This window comes from Pelecanus crispus, chromosome Z (genome assembly GCF_030463565.1).
Source record: "Pelecanus crispus isolate bPelCri1 chromosome Z, bPelCri1.pri, whole genome shotgun sequence".
Classification (NCBI taxonomy): domain Eukaryota; kingdom Metazoa; phylum Chordata; class Aves; order Pelecaniformes; family Pelecanidae; genus Pelecanus; species Pelecanus crispus.
The window spans coordinates 45,465,273-45,482,943 of NC_134676.1; positions in this window are offsets into that span (position 1 = coordinate 45,465,273).

The following is a 17,671-nucleotide window of genomic DNA, read 5'->3' on the forward strand; positions in this document are numbered from 1 at the left end:
GAGAAGACAACTTTAATGCCTTTACTTAGTTGTCCACTGAAGACCTTCCCTCCTGCTTCTCACCAGCTTGTTTTGCCATCTGTGTAACAAATACAGGCCTCAGGAGAAAAACAACTTGCAATGTACATCTGCTTGAACCGCTGTTGTCATCTACAGAGCTCCTTCTCTAGTTTCATATATATATACACACATATTTTGGCCATGTAGTGACTACAGCCTTTATTTTCACCCTGCTTTAATTCCACCCCTTAGTACAAACATTTACCATGTAAATGTATTCAAACCACAATTTCCACTGCCCAATGCACACTGTGAAAATTTCCCCCTCCCCGGCATGTTTTAAGGTCACTTCCATCAGTTCAAACACTGATTATTCATTATATCAAGTATCCAAGCTGCTAGCTGATGACAGCCAGGAAACCATAAGCTGCCTTGAGGCTTGTCTTCCTATCAGCTCCTGCAGCTGGGCGATGTGGGATTTTTTTTCTGCCATTGAAACTATTAGGTTGCCGCAGTTTGTTTGGTTTCAGCTTACCATAATTGCTGCCATTTCCACGGCTGATTTGGGCTATGTTTGAAGTTGACGTACAATACAAAGTGTGCTGCATGTGTAGCTGCTTTCCATGTGTCAAGAAATTAGAGAGGGAGAGTGTGTGTATATGTGCATATATATAAACATCTGCCATGTAGCTGTCTTCTACTTACTCATGTCTCTGAGGGATTTACTCTACCAAAGGCAACTCAGTGTCTTAACTGCTCTTGCAGTGGTAATCATTCAGGTTCCTGCTACTGGGGAGATTAATTTTGGTTGGGTGGGAGCAGACACCACAGGCAGCAGAGAAGTGGGATCATTAGCAGAGGGTATTTAATTTATATATAGTTACAGGCCAGAAGTCTCAAAGATGTTGAACATGGAGGCGGATGTGGATGTGAAGCCATCAGGGCAACATTTGTTCATGGTCCTGGGGCTCTCATCCCTCCTTCAGGCACTGTGATTCAGTGCAGTCTCAGAGCTGTTCTTACTACATGCACCAAGGACACCAGATATTTATGGCCCGGGGACCTGGAGTGAACCCTAGCCCAGGGAAGGAAAGGCAATGGCTGACATGGGAGACAGGGTGGTCCTTTGTTGGAGCTGCCGGCACAGGACCTCAGGACAACACCACCTTCTGTCACATTTGTGGTGCAAGTTCCTTCAAGGGAGGATCTCTTTCTACTATATGTTGATGCACTACCCAGCGTGATGGTAAAAAGGCCCTGATCACAACTGTGTTACACAGGCACTTGAAGAGTATCTGATGAAAAGGAGAATAGTGAAACATACTGCAGTGTGTTTTCATTAATAGAAATGGGACAAATAAAAGTAAGGTGGGTTAGGCCTCTTATTTTCCATTAATAAAAATATGTACAGTCTTTCTGTGAGTCTTACCTTCCCTATGCTGACCTATGCTGACGATCATCAGAGTTTGCCCATTTGAATCTCCAGGATGTACTCATACAAGGCAGAGGATGGAGGAAGCCAGGGGCTTTTATGAAACCATATGAGGACCAGAGGAGAAGGAAAGAGTGTTCATGGGCAGGAGGACATGTCTTTTTGCTGAATCTCATTCTTTTTTTTTTAGCTGTCCCCAGCTTGCAGCACAGCTGGGAGGCACAGCAGCATATCATCCAGCAAAAATAAGTATAACTAGATAGGAGAGAGGAGAGAGAAGTATCGATATGTTGGACTAACTGTAGTGGGTGGACTGGAGGTGGTTTCTCACGTGTGTCCGAAAGCCCTGCCCATGACAGTAATCGGATGCACGCTGCGGTGTTTTACTTCACATCCTAGGTTTCCTTGATGGGTGGAAGCACTTCTTTCACGGCAAGTAACTTAGCCAGAGATGGATACTGCACTGAAAACAGCGGTCCCACTGTCCCAGTGTCATTGGTGGATGTGCTGAGTGTGAATCCTCATGCCTGGCACCCCCCAGCCTCACAGAGTACACCAGAGCAGGACTTCTGGAGATGAACACAGCAAGCAGTAAACCTGCTTAAGCTGACAGCAGCTGTACATGTCTCCTCTGTGAGTGTAAAATCACTCAGAGTACAAGGACCCAAGGACACATGCCCTGGGTGTGTGCTGAACTAGCCCAACACCCTGCCCCCAGCCCTGCCCAAGAGTAGATGCCAGCAGAGGAGTGGAGGAATAAGACGCAAATATAAGAAACAAGTGGTTATGCCTCTGAGGACTGGTCCTGGGCCATTGAGTGACCATGGACACAGAGCTGTGCCTTGCTGTGGTTCAGGCAGCAGAAGGCTGGAGGCTGAACCCCAGCTCTGCATCCTAAAGGGGAGCTGGTTTGCCTCCCTTCATCCTTTTTTTGATAATTGGGATCATTGTGTCTTGGTCAAGTGTGTGCTTTGAGATCCATAGGTTAAATGCCATGTAGGGGCTGAACATCAGTGTATATCATGGTGTACCACAGTACGAGGACATGAAAACTGAAGGCCTGGCTTCAAACCAGTTCAGGCCTCCCAGGTGAATCCATGTGCTTTGTCCCCTACCGTCACTCACATGCAAGTGTGTGCCCCTGCTCCCATAGAGGCTGATCGACGCCTCCCAGCCCCTTCTTCGCCATCACCCCCCTGGCCCTGTGTCCACTCCCCATCTCCTCCCTGCTTGCTGGTGCCTGCTGCTCCCCAGCCACCCCACCTCCCTCCTGCATCAGCCACTGCTGCCCTGGAAGCCTGTCCGGCACTACGGGCCTGAGACACCAAGGTGTGCTGACTACAGCCGGCTTTTTTTGTGTGTGAAACCTGAACAATGGCTCAGCAGCAGCTAATGTAACAGTGTGAGTTTATTTTTGTTCACACCCCTCCTCTTACTCACTGTTTGTCAGGATTTGCTGAGTTGGAGAAGCTCTGCTGATGGAGGGATGTCTTTGGTAGGGCAAGGATTTGAGCCCAAATCCCCCTGGGATGGGGATGGGACCAGTGCTCCCCTGCCTGCCTTCCCCACTACCAGGTCTCTGCTGACACAGAGGGACCGGCACCACCTGCCTGTTCAAAAACACTGTGGGATCCAAATGCAGGCGACAGCTACACCTCTGCAAAAAATCACTGGTGGCTGTCTAACACGAACTCATCTTGCCAGCATCACCTTTACCAGACTTTCCTTTTCCCCACTCAGCAAATGGTTTGTTTCAGCATCTCATCATACACCACCTGAAGCCCTCCCTACCACCACAACTGCAGGAGCCAGGCAGGAGTGTGATCCATTGCTAAGTATGTACTTTTAAAGCAAAGTAATAACACACCCTACGTAGGGAAAGGATTCAGTCCCTTACTGTGAGCAGCTTTTGCTGAGCTGAATGAAATAGCAGGTTGCAAAGCCTTTTGTTTTTCAGACTGACATTCAGACCAATATTCAGACCATTTTTGCATTTTTGACCCATTAGTGCTCTGTCCAGGCTAACACATTTTTGGAACTACTACAGAGGGGGTGTAGACACTGTATTTGCTGATGCCAACCATAATCAGAAGCTTTTTGCAGGAACGACTGCTGGCAGCCTCAGTGCTGACTGTGGAAAAGCGCAGTGAGTGAAAAGAAGTTGCAGTAACAAAAGCAAAATTAAAACAGCGACGAACACCACACACACACATTTGCAACCATTTTGCATTCACACAAGGCTCTGCTTCATGCAGCCCTCCTTCCCCACCATGTTGTCGAGGTCCCTCCAAGCCCCCATGCTCGGGGCTGGAACCTCAGCTGGGCACAGGGTGCACCAGCCAGACCCAAACTCATATTAAAGAGGGTGGGGGTCAGCTGCCAGCCTACCATGCAGATGTCCTCTAACAAACCTGATAACATTCGCCCACATCAAGGAGAAACAGCGATCTCCAGAAGCATGTCATCTGAGGTTTCTCTGAGTTTTTGCTGTTGCTGTTGTTGTTGGCCTTATGCTCATCCCTGCCGTGGAGCGGAGTGTGTGGGTCTCACTCCACCAGCAGCACAGCAGAAGGTTCATGGTAGCCATGGCCAGACCAAGCTGAGTGCAGCAGCTAGGTCTAAAAGAGCATGGTTATTTTGATTTCCTAGTTTAAAAAAAAAAAAAGAAAAAAATTGAAAGATTTTCTTTGTCGGATAGGGAAGAGATCTTTTCTTTGCCTTAGCAGGAAGTGGTTGCAAAAGTAAATGAAGATTAAGGAGATTAAACTGGAGGGGACTTTTTCAAGCCATGAAGAGGTGAAATACTTAAGAATGCCCCTGCAACATTTTGTTCCAGAGAGAGCAGAGGATAAGGAATTCAGTTCCTCAGATAAATTCATTTCACCATTTGTGACTCTAAATACTCTTCATTCAGGGGATGAAAATTAAAAATAAAGAAATCTGTGTGACGGGGGGGAAACAGACTTTCTAAAGTCCTACATCTGAAGAAGCTAAAAAACACATGTTGAATGGAGGTAGGGTATAAATCATTTTTGCATTGATATAGTTATTTGTGGGAAATCCTATACGTCTTCCTACACACGCCTGTACATTCACACAGGTTTTCTTCAAGCAGCAGAACCGAGGTAAAATTCACCCAGGCATTAGGATTTTACTGCAAAAGGGCTGTTCAAAGCAACAATCCCAATCTCAGAGGGACCTACACATTTTTTGTTGATCAAGTAATGGGTTTTTTTATGAACATAATGGTTCTTTACATTCACCTTCGTTAAGAAATGAGCATAATAGGCCCAAAGGAGTGTAAATAAATATAAAGTAGTCTGGAGTTTCATGTTAGGAGCTAAAAGGAAATCTAGGGCTTACTTCAACCTGATAACACATGTTAAAACTACAATTGCAACATTAAAATGCAATTTCATTTTACCTACAAGTTACATAATACAGACAGACCAACCGGGAGCGGAGAGCTTTAAACAGGGGATGACAGGGGAGAGAGGTGATGATAAACAATCACTAGCAGAGAGTTCATATATTAGGATTAGTGAGTAAACCAATGCGTGCAATCATAGAATCATAGAATCATAGAATCATCTAGGTTGGAAAAGACCTTTAAGATCATCCAGTCCAACCATTAACCTACACTACCAAGCCCACTCTAGACTAATCAAGGGTAGACCAGACTAAACCATATCCCAAAGTGCCACATCTACCCGTTTTTTAAACGCCTCCAGGGATGGTGACTCCACCACCTCTCTGGGCAGCCTGTTCCAATGCCTGACCACCCTTTCCGTAAAGAAATTTTTCCTAATTTCCAGTCTAAACCTCCCCTGGCGCAGCTTAAGCCCATTTCCTCTTGTCCTATCGCTAGCTACTTGGGAGAAGAGACGAACACCCACCTCACTACAACCTCCTTTCAGGTAGTTGTAGAGAGCGATAAGGTCTCCCCTCAGCCTCCTCTTTTCCAGGCTAAACAACCCCAGTTCCCTCAGCTGCTCCTCATAAGACTTGTTCTCCAGACCCTTCACCAGCTTCGTTGCCCGCCTCTGAACATGCTCCAGCACCTCAATGTCTTTCTTGTAGTGAGGGGCCCAAAACTGGACACAGTATTCCAGGTGCGGCCTCACCAGCACCGAGTACAGGGGGACAATCACCTCCCTGCTCCTGCTGGCCACAGCATTCCTGATACAAGCCAGGATGCTGTTGGCCTTCTTGGCCACCTGGGCACACTGCTGGCTCATGTTCAGCCGGCTATCTACCAACACCCCCAGGTCCTTTTTGGCCAGGCAGCTTTCCAGCCACTCCTCCCCAAGCCTGTAGCGTTGCATGGGGTTGTTGTGACCGAAGTGCAGGACCCGGCACTTGGCCTTGTTGAACCTCATACAGTTGGCCACGGCCCATCGATCCAGTCTGTCCAGGTCCCTCTGCAGGGCCATCCTACCCTCGAGCAGATTGACACTCCCACCCAATTTGGTGTCGTCTGCAAACTTACTGAGGGTGCACTCGATCCCCTCATCCAGATCATTGATAAAGATATTGAACAAGACTGGCCCTAAAACAGAGCCCTGGGGAACACCGCTCGTGACCGGCCGCCAACTGGACTTAACACCATTTATCACTACTCTCTGGGCTCGGCCACCCAACCAGTTCTTTACCCAGAGAACAGTATGCCTGTCTAAGCCGTGAGCTGCCAGCTTCCCGAGGAGGATATTATGCGAGACGGTGTCAAAAGCTTTGCTAAAGTCGAGGTAGATGACATCCACAGCCTTTCCATCATCTACCAGGCGGGTCACCAGGTCATAGAAGGAGATCAGGTTGGTCAAGCAGGACCTGCCTTTTGTGAACCCATGCTGGCTGGGCCTGATCCCCTGGTTGACCTGTACTTGCCTGTGGAGTTCGCTCAAGATGAACCTCTCCATAATCTTCCCCGGCACCGAGGTCAGGCTGACAGGCCTGTAGTTCCCCGGGTCCTCCTTCCGGCCCTTCTTGTAGATGGGCGTCACATTGGCAAGCCTGCAGTCATCAGGGACCTCCCCTGTTAACCAGGACTGTTGATAGATGATGGAAAGTGGCTTGGCAAGCTCCTCTGCCAGCTTCCTCAGTACTCTTGGGTGGATCCCATCCGGCCCCATAGACTTGTGAGCGTCCAGGTGGCATAGCAGGTCATTAACTGCTTCCTCCTGGACTATGAGGGCTCCATTCTGGTCCCTATCCCTATCCTCTTGCTCAAGGGCCTGAGTACCCTGGGGATGACCGGTCTGGCTGTTGAACACAGAGGCAAAGATGTGTGATGATGTGAGGCAATGTTGTGGTGGATATCTGCTATGGACTGCCTGGTGATGAAGAGGCAGATGAGACCTTCTTTGGTCAACTGGAAGAAGGCTCTTGCCTGCAGGCTGTCATCCTCATGGGGAATGTCAACCACCCCAATAATATTCAAAAGAGTAATGCAGTGGGGCACAAGCCCAGGAGGTTTCTGGAGTGTGGTAATGTCAACTTCCTGGCACAGGTGATGGAGATGCCAATAGATGGAGATACTCTGCTGAACCTCACACTTACAGGAAGGAGGAGCTGGTTGGGAATGTGAAGGTCAGCAGCAGCCTTTGCTGCAGTGACGATGAGATGGTCCAGGTGGAGTGCAGGAACCTGAGAGGAGGGAGCTTTGCAAAAAGCCTGGATGGGTCAGGGGGATTTAGCAACATATATAAACACCTGAGGTGAGGAATTAAAGAAGATGGAGCTCAGTGGTGCCCAGTGACAGGGCAAGAGGCAATGGGTGCAAACTGAAATGCAGGAAATTCCACTTAAAATTACAAAAAAAACCCCAAACCAACCTTCTTTACCATGAGGGTGATCAAGCACTGGCACAGGTTTCCCAGAGAGGTTGTGACATCTCAGTCTTAGAAATATCAAAATCTGTCTAGAGGAGGCCCCAAGCAGCCTGCTCTGGCTGACCCTGTGCAAGCAGAGGTGGTTGGACAAGATAACCTCCAGAAGTGCCTGCAAGCCTCAGCTGCTCTGTGATTCTGTAACACATCTAAGAAAATCTTTTCCATAGCAAGACAAGATCTGACTTCCTGGAAATCAAAAGTTGTCTTAAATGGATCTGATGTAAATCACTTTAAATATTATTTGTTAAAAGAGCACAGCTGTGCAGTTTTGCAGGATAGCAGGAATGCAATCTTTACTCACTAATAACCTTTAATGAATTCCCATAAACCAGCATGGAAAATTGCTTCTTACCAATGACAGAACTGTAAATATCTGAAACAATAAAGTTATATTCTTGGTAGAGTGGTTAGAAATTACTGATGGAGGGATCCCCTAATGGCTCCACTCCCAACCTCTCCCATTTGTATCAGGTTGCACATTCTCCCTTGAGTAAAGTCTACTGGCATAGACTGGACTGTGGAAAAAAATATATTTTTAGTATGAACGACTCAACATTAATAGAGTTAAGAGTTTCTGAATTCAGCATGAAAACACATTAGATCAGGAACTGGTGACAAATCCTACTTCTCCAATGTCAGGTGGATTGAGTAATGTCTGGAAAGACTATGATTCTAAAACAAGCGTCTGGACATGTCAAAACAGTTTAAATATCCTTTCCAGAGTGTGCAAAAATGAAGTTAACTATTCACTTAATTTAAAATATTCTTCATACCCCAATGAAGCTATTACTTTCCGTATTGTAAACCTTTCCATTTTTTAATATGAATGCTCCCAGCAGCTAACATTGTTTAATACAACAATAACTTGAGGGAAGAAGTATGAAGTAAACACTTTTTTTACCTGCTTTCTCAGTGGGACAGAGATGATTTTTAAACATGAAGTCAGAACACATTCTTTCTTTCTTGATCTGCATTTGTTATACGCTTACAAGAGCATTACTGAATATTGCACAGGTCAGTAGAGTCTGGACAACAAATATGGTTTTATTCCCTGGAAGTACCCATACTTGGATGAAAGCTAAGCTACCTTTGATCAAGTGCAGCTTAAGTTGGAATACAGGCAATAAAAATGTGTTGAATTCTAGTTCATACCGGTACAAACAACATGGAGAAAACCAATTACAGGCTTCTAGGAATGTAATTCATTTCCCAGATTTCAAATGTCCTTGTTTGGACATATCAGATGCTCAGCACCTTCAGAGATCTAACTTTTCTGTTTCCAGAAGCAGTTCTGGCTTCTGCCTGGATGGCTTTACCATGACTCCAGGAGACCCCTGGCACAGCCAGTGCCATTGGAGTATATCTCTTTCAAATGAACCTTAATATTCACCAGAATGTTAACAACAAAATTTTGAGAGCTTGACTTCCAGAACATCTGCAGATCCAGTCTAAATGGCTTGAGTTTTACTGAGCTGTTTGCATAACTAGTGAAAAAGCAGTTTACAATACTTCACACAATTTCAAGAAACATGGTAGATAAAAAATAGAGGCATCTAAGTTTTTAGTTATTCAGTTCTGTCTTGTTGACTGCTTTTGTTTTGTTACATTTCCATTTCTTTGTTCTTCTATTCACTGCAAAGGCATCCTGCCAAAAATAAAAATTCTCAACCTCCCTTCCTCCCCCCAAAAAACAAAAAACATTTTCAAGCCACAGGAGTAGTAAGCATTATAATTTAAGTATATGTGGCAGTGGCTACTCCTCAAACAGCTGTGTTTTAAACATCTCAATGCTCTAGAAATAATCTGCAATTATATCAAGAACACTTCTGCTACATGAAATCTTTCACACACATCTCATTGTCTCTTCAGTCTTCCCCATTCTCTCCTGTATATATCTGTGTAAAGCAGGTTAAGCAATGCCCAAGCATATAAAAAATATATGCATTGATTTTGGCTCCCCCACCTAGACTTTTTTTTTCATTCTGAAAAAATGTGGTAGACCCAACTCTAACATTCCTTTTAACAAAACATCAAACATTCTGCTCTGCAGTAACTCTTCTCCCCTCCAAAATCAATTTCTTTTGCATTTTTGACATATGAAGCAAAGCCGAAACAAAATGTTGTTGTTGCTATCGCATTTCAATCAACAAGAAGTTTACTGTATTGTCAGTTTCTCAAATGGAAAAGAAAATTCCAAGCCAAATTTATATGATTTTAAGACTGCTACCGAGCCAAGACTCACTTTTTTGTAACTCTCTTTTACTGATTTAAGCTCTATTCCAGAAGAATACTTAAATATTTGTCTGTGTGCTTTGAATAATTCAACCCAGTAAAAATATGAGCAATTTTCCCCTCCTGAATCTTTTTTTTTCCTCTTCTAGTTTTAAGATTCAGAGTTTTCGTCTCATAGCGGTGACAAAAAGCAGGGCTTTATAAAACGTACACAGAACACCGGCTTATAGAAAAAATTATGTAAAGAGCTTCTGTTCTTTATCTTCCCTCACAAGAAGGTTTATATGAAATTGAATGATCAGAATGGTACTGAAAAAAAATGTTCGCACAAGATGGGATCAAACCATGTAGTCTGTTCCCATAGACAGACCCTAAAATACAAAATGTAACAACTTTCAGAAAGGACTAGATGCTTATATAAACTTTGAAAACATCAAGGGCAAGCATTTTGGAAGAGGTATTAAAACATACTCTCCAGAGCTTAAGCAAAACTGTAACTATCAGTAATCAAGACAATCCTCGTCTGCAAGTTTCTTACACTTTCATCTGAAGCATCTGGCACTGACAGCTCTCAGATGTGGGATGCTAGACTAGATGGATGATGGACATAATCCAGTATAACAGTCTCCACATTCCAGTTTGACTGTATAGAGGCTACTAGGGTTTTTCTCCTCCATGGAGAACCTAAAATTTTCCCTGACAACGTTCTGCACCACCCTGTCTCACAACAGATACAACACAAAGCAGATTTTCACAAGTGTAACTTTATAAAGCACAAAGGTGCAATACTCCCAGTTAAGTCAATTATTATATTTTTTACACCCTTTTCTTCTTTAAAAGAGATTCTCATTACAAAGAGCAGTAGTGAAAAGCAAGGGTTAATTAATCAAGTTTTATTCATGAATACCATGTTAAAAAGAATAGAAAAATGAAATTATTTTCTAGAGATGTTGCTCCTGGAATCTCTGCTTGCAGCAGTTCTTTCACAAGCCATCTTTTTCTTTTTTTTTTTTTTAAATACAAAACATTTTAGCATCAGCATTTTAACCTGATATCAATTTTTAAACTTTAGGCACCGATTTTCAACTGATGTGACTCAACATGTCTGTGTTTACATCACTAGAGCCATCACAAACCCAAAGGATCAGTAAGAAACTCCAAAGGCGCCTGGTCCCTGTCCCACCTGAACAGTAAGAATGACTGAAGGACTTCATTCCCAACATGTGCTTGTCTAAGCTCTTTTTTAAAGGTGAAATGGCAGCCTGTGATTCCACCTCGCATGCCAGCTGTCTTGGTGAGTCTTCCATTGCTTCACGATCCTTGACATCCCCCTGAGTTACAGGAAAGCAAGGCCTGGGGCAGAGCAACAGTGGATTTATCTGAGGCTGCAATGCTTTTTGACAGCCTAATAAATGTTTCCTTGCCTATTTTAATGATGCCAATATTTCCTAATCCCTTAATAGAACTGTGTAAAAAAAACCCTAAATGTTTGATTTTCTGAAGCACATCTGGTATGATCCTAAAATTTAAATACACACTTGGTGAACTTAATTGAAAGCCTTGCCTTCTCCAGTGACACGCACTTTGTCTGCCGCAAAAGAAAAGGTGGAAGTCCCTCACAATACAGTATTATTCACAGACCTCCAGATCCGTCCTCAGTAATATTACACACATCAGGACACAGATCAACTATAAAGCATTCCTTAGGACAATTGCTGCGACCAGCAGCTGCTTTTTGAATAGAAAATTAAGGTTATTCCAGACTTTCCCTCAGACATAGAGTAACGAGTTACTTAGCACTGCGTGGCAGCGAGGCACGCGGTTATGTGAGATGCCTGGGAGAGCAAAAGAGCATGCTACAATTCTGGGAATTTAAAAAATGCCTCAGAGATAAGGTGGAGGCTGCACATGTATAGAAACAGGCAGTTGTGAATTAAATGTCACTATTTTTTACCAGCGGCGAGACAGCTCTCCGCAGCACTGTGGGGATGGGCTCCGCAGCACATGAACGCTAGAGGCTGACAGGTGACAAGGTGGTGTGGGGATCACTGTGATGCAGGGAGCCCTCTGCCCTTGGGACCATTTGCTCAGCTCCTGTTAAGTTGAACATTTTGGTGTCTTTTACATTAGTGCTTTAGGTAGGGCCAGGAGAGCACCACCACTTCCCACCCCTTGATTCACCATGGCAAGAGCAGTCCTAGAGGGCACCAACTGGTTTCTTTTGGGGTGAAACTAGACCAGCAGATGCATCCTAGGAGGTCACCTAAAGCACTCCAGGCACTCCTCTACACCTTGTCCAAAGCAAAATGCCCCAAGCGCATAGCCAGTGGGCCTCTGCACCACCAGTTTCACTCAGCTTGTCTGCTCTTCCCATGTTGCACTACTTGCAGCTGCTGGAAGCTTGTCACCCTGCAATGGTCCAGGCAGCTGATGTGAATTTACAGAGGGCTTTGGTGGACAAAAGGCTAGTCCTCATTCACCATTATCAGCACTGATTGCTACATCTTTGGTAGCATCAGCAACCAAGACACAAGAAAGAGGAGCAATGACACAATGACATATTTTTGCTACCTTTGAGCAGTCCATACCTGCCCATTGACTGATCTCCAAGGAAGGCTTGTGCTGCTTCACAGCCTGCAGTGTGGTGCAGTTTAAAAGTACATTTTAGTCATCACCTCAGAAAAGTACCCTTTGACTCTTCCAGATAGACAGTGTGATTGAACCAGACGAATCTGTTGGAGCTTGCTTTGAGCAGAGGCTGCACAGTGCGACAACCCGCAGTCTCCTTCCCCCTTCTGCAGGACAATGCAAAGAATAAGTTTTACTTCTGTTTATCCCTGGCGTCATTTTAGTAGGTCTTGTGCAACAGCACAATGTTGTTGCTAGTTTTCCAACATTGCAGGGAGATGTTTAAATTTTAAAACCATGTGGTCATTTATGAAAACAACAGTTCCTTTTATATTTTGCCATAATATCTTTCACATTTTTTTACACATATGTCCCTTCAAAAACAACTCAGTACCAAGCATGTATCAGCTGTCAGTATCCATTTAAAGATATCCTGCTTGAGAATATCAGGATGTGCATGGTGCAGCATATTTAGACAAAAACATCTATATCCTTTACACAAGAATCATTTTTGGCCTCCCCTTCCCCCCCTCCTTCCTCTTCCCCCCCAAAATATGGACCATAGGGTGCATATCTTGTTACTCAGTGCTACATGAAGGTAAACTTTGCATTTCCTCTCCAAGCACCTGGAAGCTGGCCAGCCCAACTGGGGCTTCAGCTGAAACTAACTGGGGAAAAGCTGAATGAACCAATTACAACAGGACATAATAAAGAGGAAGCCCACATCTATCAGTCTTAATTGTACAGGGGTTGTTTTTAGGAGAGGAAACTGATGAGCTGGACAAAGAGCAGCACGGTGGCACAGGCAGCGGCCAAGGCCCTGGCCAGTAGTTGGGAAAGCAGACAATAGGAAAGCAGAGCATGGGGAAGGATGGGCTCTGCCTCCAGGTAAGTGCAGCACAATGACTGATGATGGCACTCCTATTCATTCCCACCTGTCAATACTGTAGCCCACCACCACCACTATATCCCAATGGCTGGCATGTATACCCCTGGCTTTTATCAGTAAGTTGCCAACACACATCCTCCCTTCTCAGGTCTCCCCAGTGAAGCAGAAACAGTGACCAGAAATATCTCTAATGCATATGGATTGCTTTATAGCTATCCTTTTCAAACTTGCAGTGAACAGGCATAAAAAGGGGCTCCCGTAATTTTTCTTTACTCTGCATCCTCTGGGGAAGAGTGCCACAAGGGCCTGCACCAGTCCCCATCTCACTGCAAATGGTCACCCAGCTTGCACAGGGCTGCTGCTCAGCACCGACTGAGGATGGCAGCAGGTGCAAGGGATGCCAAGGAAGTGGGCAGGCAGAGGCTATCCCAATTCCAGCTGACCCAAGACACAGGGGACAATAATGACAACCAGGCAGAGATCTGGCCCAAATCACTGTCAGGGACAAACACAGACCAGATGGTGCATCTTGCTCGGGCAGGATGAGGATGCTGTGCCCTTTCCTCAGCATCTGTGAAACCGTTCAGCCCAAAATGAGAAGAATCTTTACTGTACTTTAATATATCTGTGTTTCCATGGTTGCATCTTTTTAACTATAAACATTTCATGCTTTAAAGATTTAAAGAATGATCATGTTACACTGACAGCCTTCTTTTAAGGAAACCCCATAAAATACCAATATATTTAGTTCTGCCTAGCTGTCCTGTTGCTACTTTGAAATAGCCAGTAATCTCTACTGAACAGTTGTCTTCTTCTCTCCCACACAGCCTGACATAAAAATGGACTCATCACAAAAATAAATTACAGATTATTTTTGCAGGAAAAATGTTAGTTATGTACCCTTGCAATCAGCTCCATTAGGTTTTCATACTCCCTCTACCCCTTGCTTTCTCCCTCCCTCTCTCCCTCTCTCCCTCTCTCCCTCCCTCCCTCTTTTCAAGAGAAATTTTTAAAGCAGTAAATGGCAGGATTCCAGGGGTTATGTTACTGCCAAAAATTAATTTAAAAAACAAAAGAGAGAGGCTGTGCTGAAAAAAAAAGAAGTAGTGGGAAATGCATTCCCTCTACATCTGGGACTTTAGATCTTGGCAGTATAACTGACGGCATTTTACCTTGAAAATGGTTCTCCCTCCTCTGTCTCTCCTGTCCACCAGACATGGGATTGCACTGACCTTTTCCCTTTTTCTACTATAAGAAGAGACATAAAACTTCACTTCTGCAACTGCAGCTTGCTGGCTTGCAAGGAAGAGTTGCAGTCTGGTGTAAAATCTGGTTCATATACTCTTCCCAGGCTTTACATGCTATTCATTTAAGGTAGTGAGATTGTGGCTGAGAAGTGACGTGCAAAACTAGCTTTTAAGAAGAAGATTTTTAAAAAAAGAAACTGGATCTGTTTACAGGAGGGTTGATTCTACCACTACATAGTGGAGTGGATACTTTCAACAAAACTACTTCTGTTTATTTTTACAGCCTTGTCCTCACATCCATTAAAAACCAGTGCCTTTCACAGCAGTGCTCTGGGACAGGTCTAAAACAAATAGGCAGGAGCTAGTCCCAGCCATAGCCTCAGCTGAGCCTGGGAAAGGCCTGGCACACTGGGGCAGACCCACTCCACTGACCTTGTGTGTTGTCCCTGACATCATTAGCGACAATTCATTAGAAGGATGCTCTGTACCCTTGCTGCCCTTCTCTGGCTCTTTTCCAGTTCTGCTGTACCCTTCACAATATGAAAAAAACCAAACAGTTGAGAGACTTACGGATTTAAGTGAATGGCAAAATGATGCTCTCTGTCTTGCTTTCCCCCCTAATAACTGCTACTATTTTATATGCTTCCTCGACCTCTGTTGAGTATTGAGCTGTTATTTTCATGGATGTCTTGTGTACCCATGACCTCAGTCCTGATTTGTAATAGTCAACTCAGAAATTGCCATTTAAAACGTTAAGACCATTTTTCCCCCCATTTGTATAATTTTATTTTTATCTACCTTGAATGCCATCCAGCAGATCCTCCTACAACTCTTCACAGATGTCCTTCATCTTTGTTGGTTTGATTAATTCAGTTTCATCAGCAAATTTTCTTATGTCACTGCTCAGTGATCATAAAAGGTCCCACCACAGGTCACCATTTAATCCCCCTGCTGACCTCACTCTACCCCAAGAACTGGCGATTTATTCATACTTCCCATTTCTTACCCTTTTTAAAGTATTTTTCCATGGAAGGATCTTTTGTCTTATGTTAGGTTCCTTAAAATTTTGGTGAAAAGGTCTGTCAAAAGCCTCTAGAATGCTAACAATAATCAGCCAATGGGATGACTTATCCATGTGGCTCTAAGTCTCTTTCAAGAATGCTACCAGGTTTGTACAGCCAAGCTTCCTTTTACAAAGGCCATTTTGACCCTCCTCAGATTCGCGATTACTTGAGTATCCATCAGTGTTACTGAATGTGCCCCACCGGCAACTCTTTCTATGCTCCTGAGAGGCTAAGAAATCAACAGGCATTTGAACACACATTTAAGTTCAATAAATTAGAGTTTTCCAAATCCTGAGCTGGGAGCAAGGGCCAATGCTGGCATACTTATGGGAAAGTCCTCTCGGTTTAACTTCCAGATGAGTGTCTAAATCCTTCCTACTTCTCCCATGGCACTCCAGCACAGAAAGAAGGGGTGGCTGGCCAAGAGATAGGTCCCAGGCTGCTTAAAGGGCAGATTCTACCCAGCAACTCGCAGAATGAACAGCAAAGAATTTACATCATGAGGTCCTTGAGAAATGAGTCCTGGAAGCAAAACCAAAACCAAGCTACCAAATTCTGCACTGGTACTTTCCAGATAAAGCTAAGATATAGCCTCATATTGCATTATTGAAATAGCATTGCATATTTAAATAGTATCGCAATAGTCTAATCACCAGTGACACTTACACAGGTTGCATCACAATGCACTCATCGTAACTTCTTAGCGGTAATTAAATGCAAAACAGGGGACCTGGCTTTCTACTTGACCTTCTTGGAGCACAACCAGGTATCCAGATTGTCCACAGATGGACAGCAAACCTTCTCAGAAGTCAGCAATGCTTCTACGGTGATCAAGGGCTGCAGATTCACATTCAGGCATTAATAATATTACTCTTTACTTACATTATGGTTGTCTTTAAGACCCCAGCTGAAAATCAGAAATCAGGTCCCCATCATTTTTGCTCCTGGTCAAAACCAAAGAAAGAGACAGTCTTTGCCCTGAAAAGCTGAAATACCCACTTATCATAGAGACACATTTGCTTCATGTCTCTGAGAGATATTTTATGTGATGCGTTTTCACATTTGTTCCTGACTTGCCACAAGTGTCTCTCCCCATTACGATGTCTCACATCTCTGTTTTCCCTCAGGATCTTAACAATGTAAAACTTTTTAGGTGTGTTTGTTTTTTTTCCAAAATTTTTTCCTTTATTACTTTTTTCCAACTCTCAGATCCATAATTAAATCCACATTATTAATAAAAGCCACTCAGTCCTTTTTTTTTTCAGCTGAAGCACACAAAACAAGGGTTTAACTCTTCAGTAGCACACTTGGCTTCTTGATGTTGTATCTGCAATGCATCAGCTTTCCAACTCTAATAGGACAAAGCTCAAATTTCTGTGTAATAGGTCTTCACATAGCAACAAGCAAATATTTTGTGTCAGTGGAAGAACAGTGGATACAAGGAAAATGAATGAAAGCTGAGCCCTGACTCCACCAACTCGAGGATTTCTTCCCTGAATCTACCTAATAAAAAAGAACCAGAGTAGTCAAATGCCTCCAAAGAGACAAACTGCTCCAAAGAGCATTTTCTGACACTGGCTGAGCTACAGAAGTAAGACTGAGCTTTTCCAAAGGGTGTGTCTGACATTAAACTTTGAATGTTTGAGGTCATTGTACCAATCCTGAGCTTTTAGCACTTCTGAAAACTGGATGCATTTGTAAATACCAAAATACAGAGAAGTAACAGAATATGTAGATACCCATCTTCCAGACTGGCTACATGGGATGCCCATCTTTTACAAATATTTAAATTCCCTCCCATTTTCTTGAATTCTCCAAGACACTCTTCCTTCCACCTCTGCCTCTGTCAGGCCCCTTCCCACAGTGAGCTGTGTCCGTGAGCCAGGGGGTCCGTGCTGTACCATGTATTGTGAGGTCCCAGCCTTTCTAATCTTCCCACCTGGGAGCCAGGACATCTTGACAGCCACGAAGGCCCCCCTCTCCTCCTCGCTTCACCATCAGCCTCAAAAGTGATATCTTCATAGTTTCTGTGGAAAGCAGCTGTTCCAGGACGTCACTCCCATGAAGGCCAGCTCTGCCAAGTCCTTTAAGGATCCTGGAGATTAACACTGAGACATTGAATACGACTTCATATTTCACGGGGAGCCAACGTAATGAGTAACAAACTGTGATGACACTTACTTGGCAACCAATGTTGCCCAAAATGGAGGGCTGCTCCACACGAAAGCTTTCTCCATGAGGGCTGCTCCACACGAAAGCTTTCTCCATGCAGCAATGCTTATTTCTAGGCG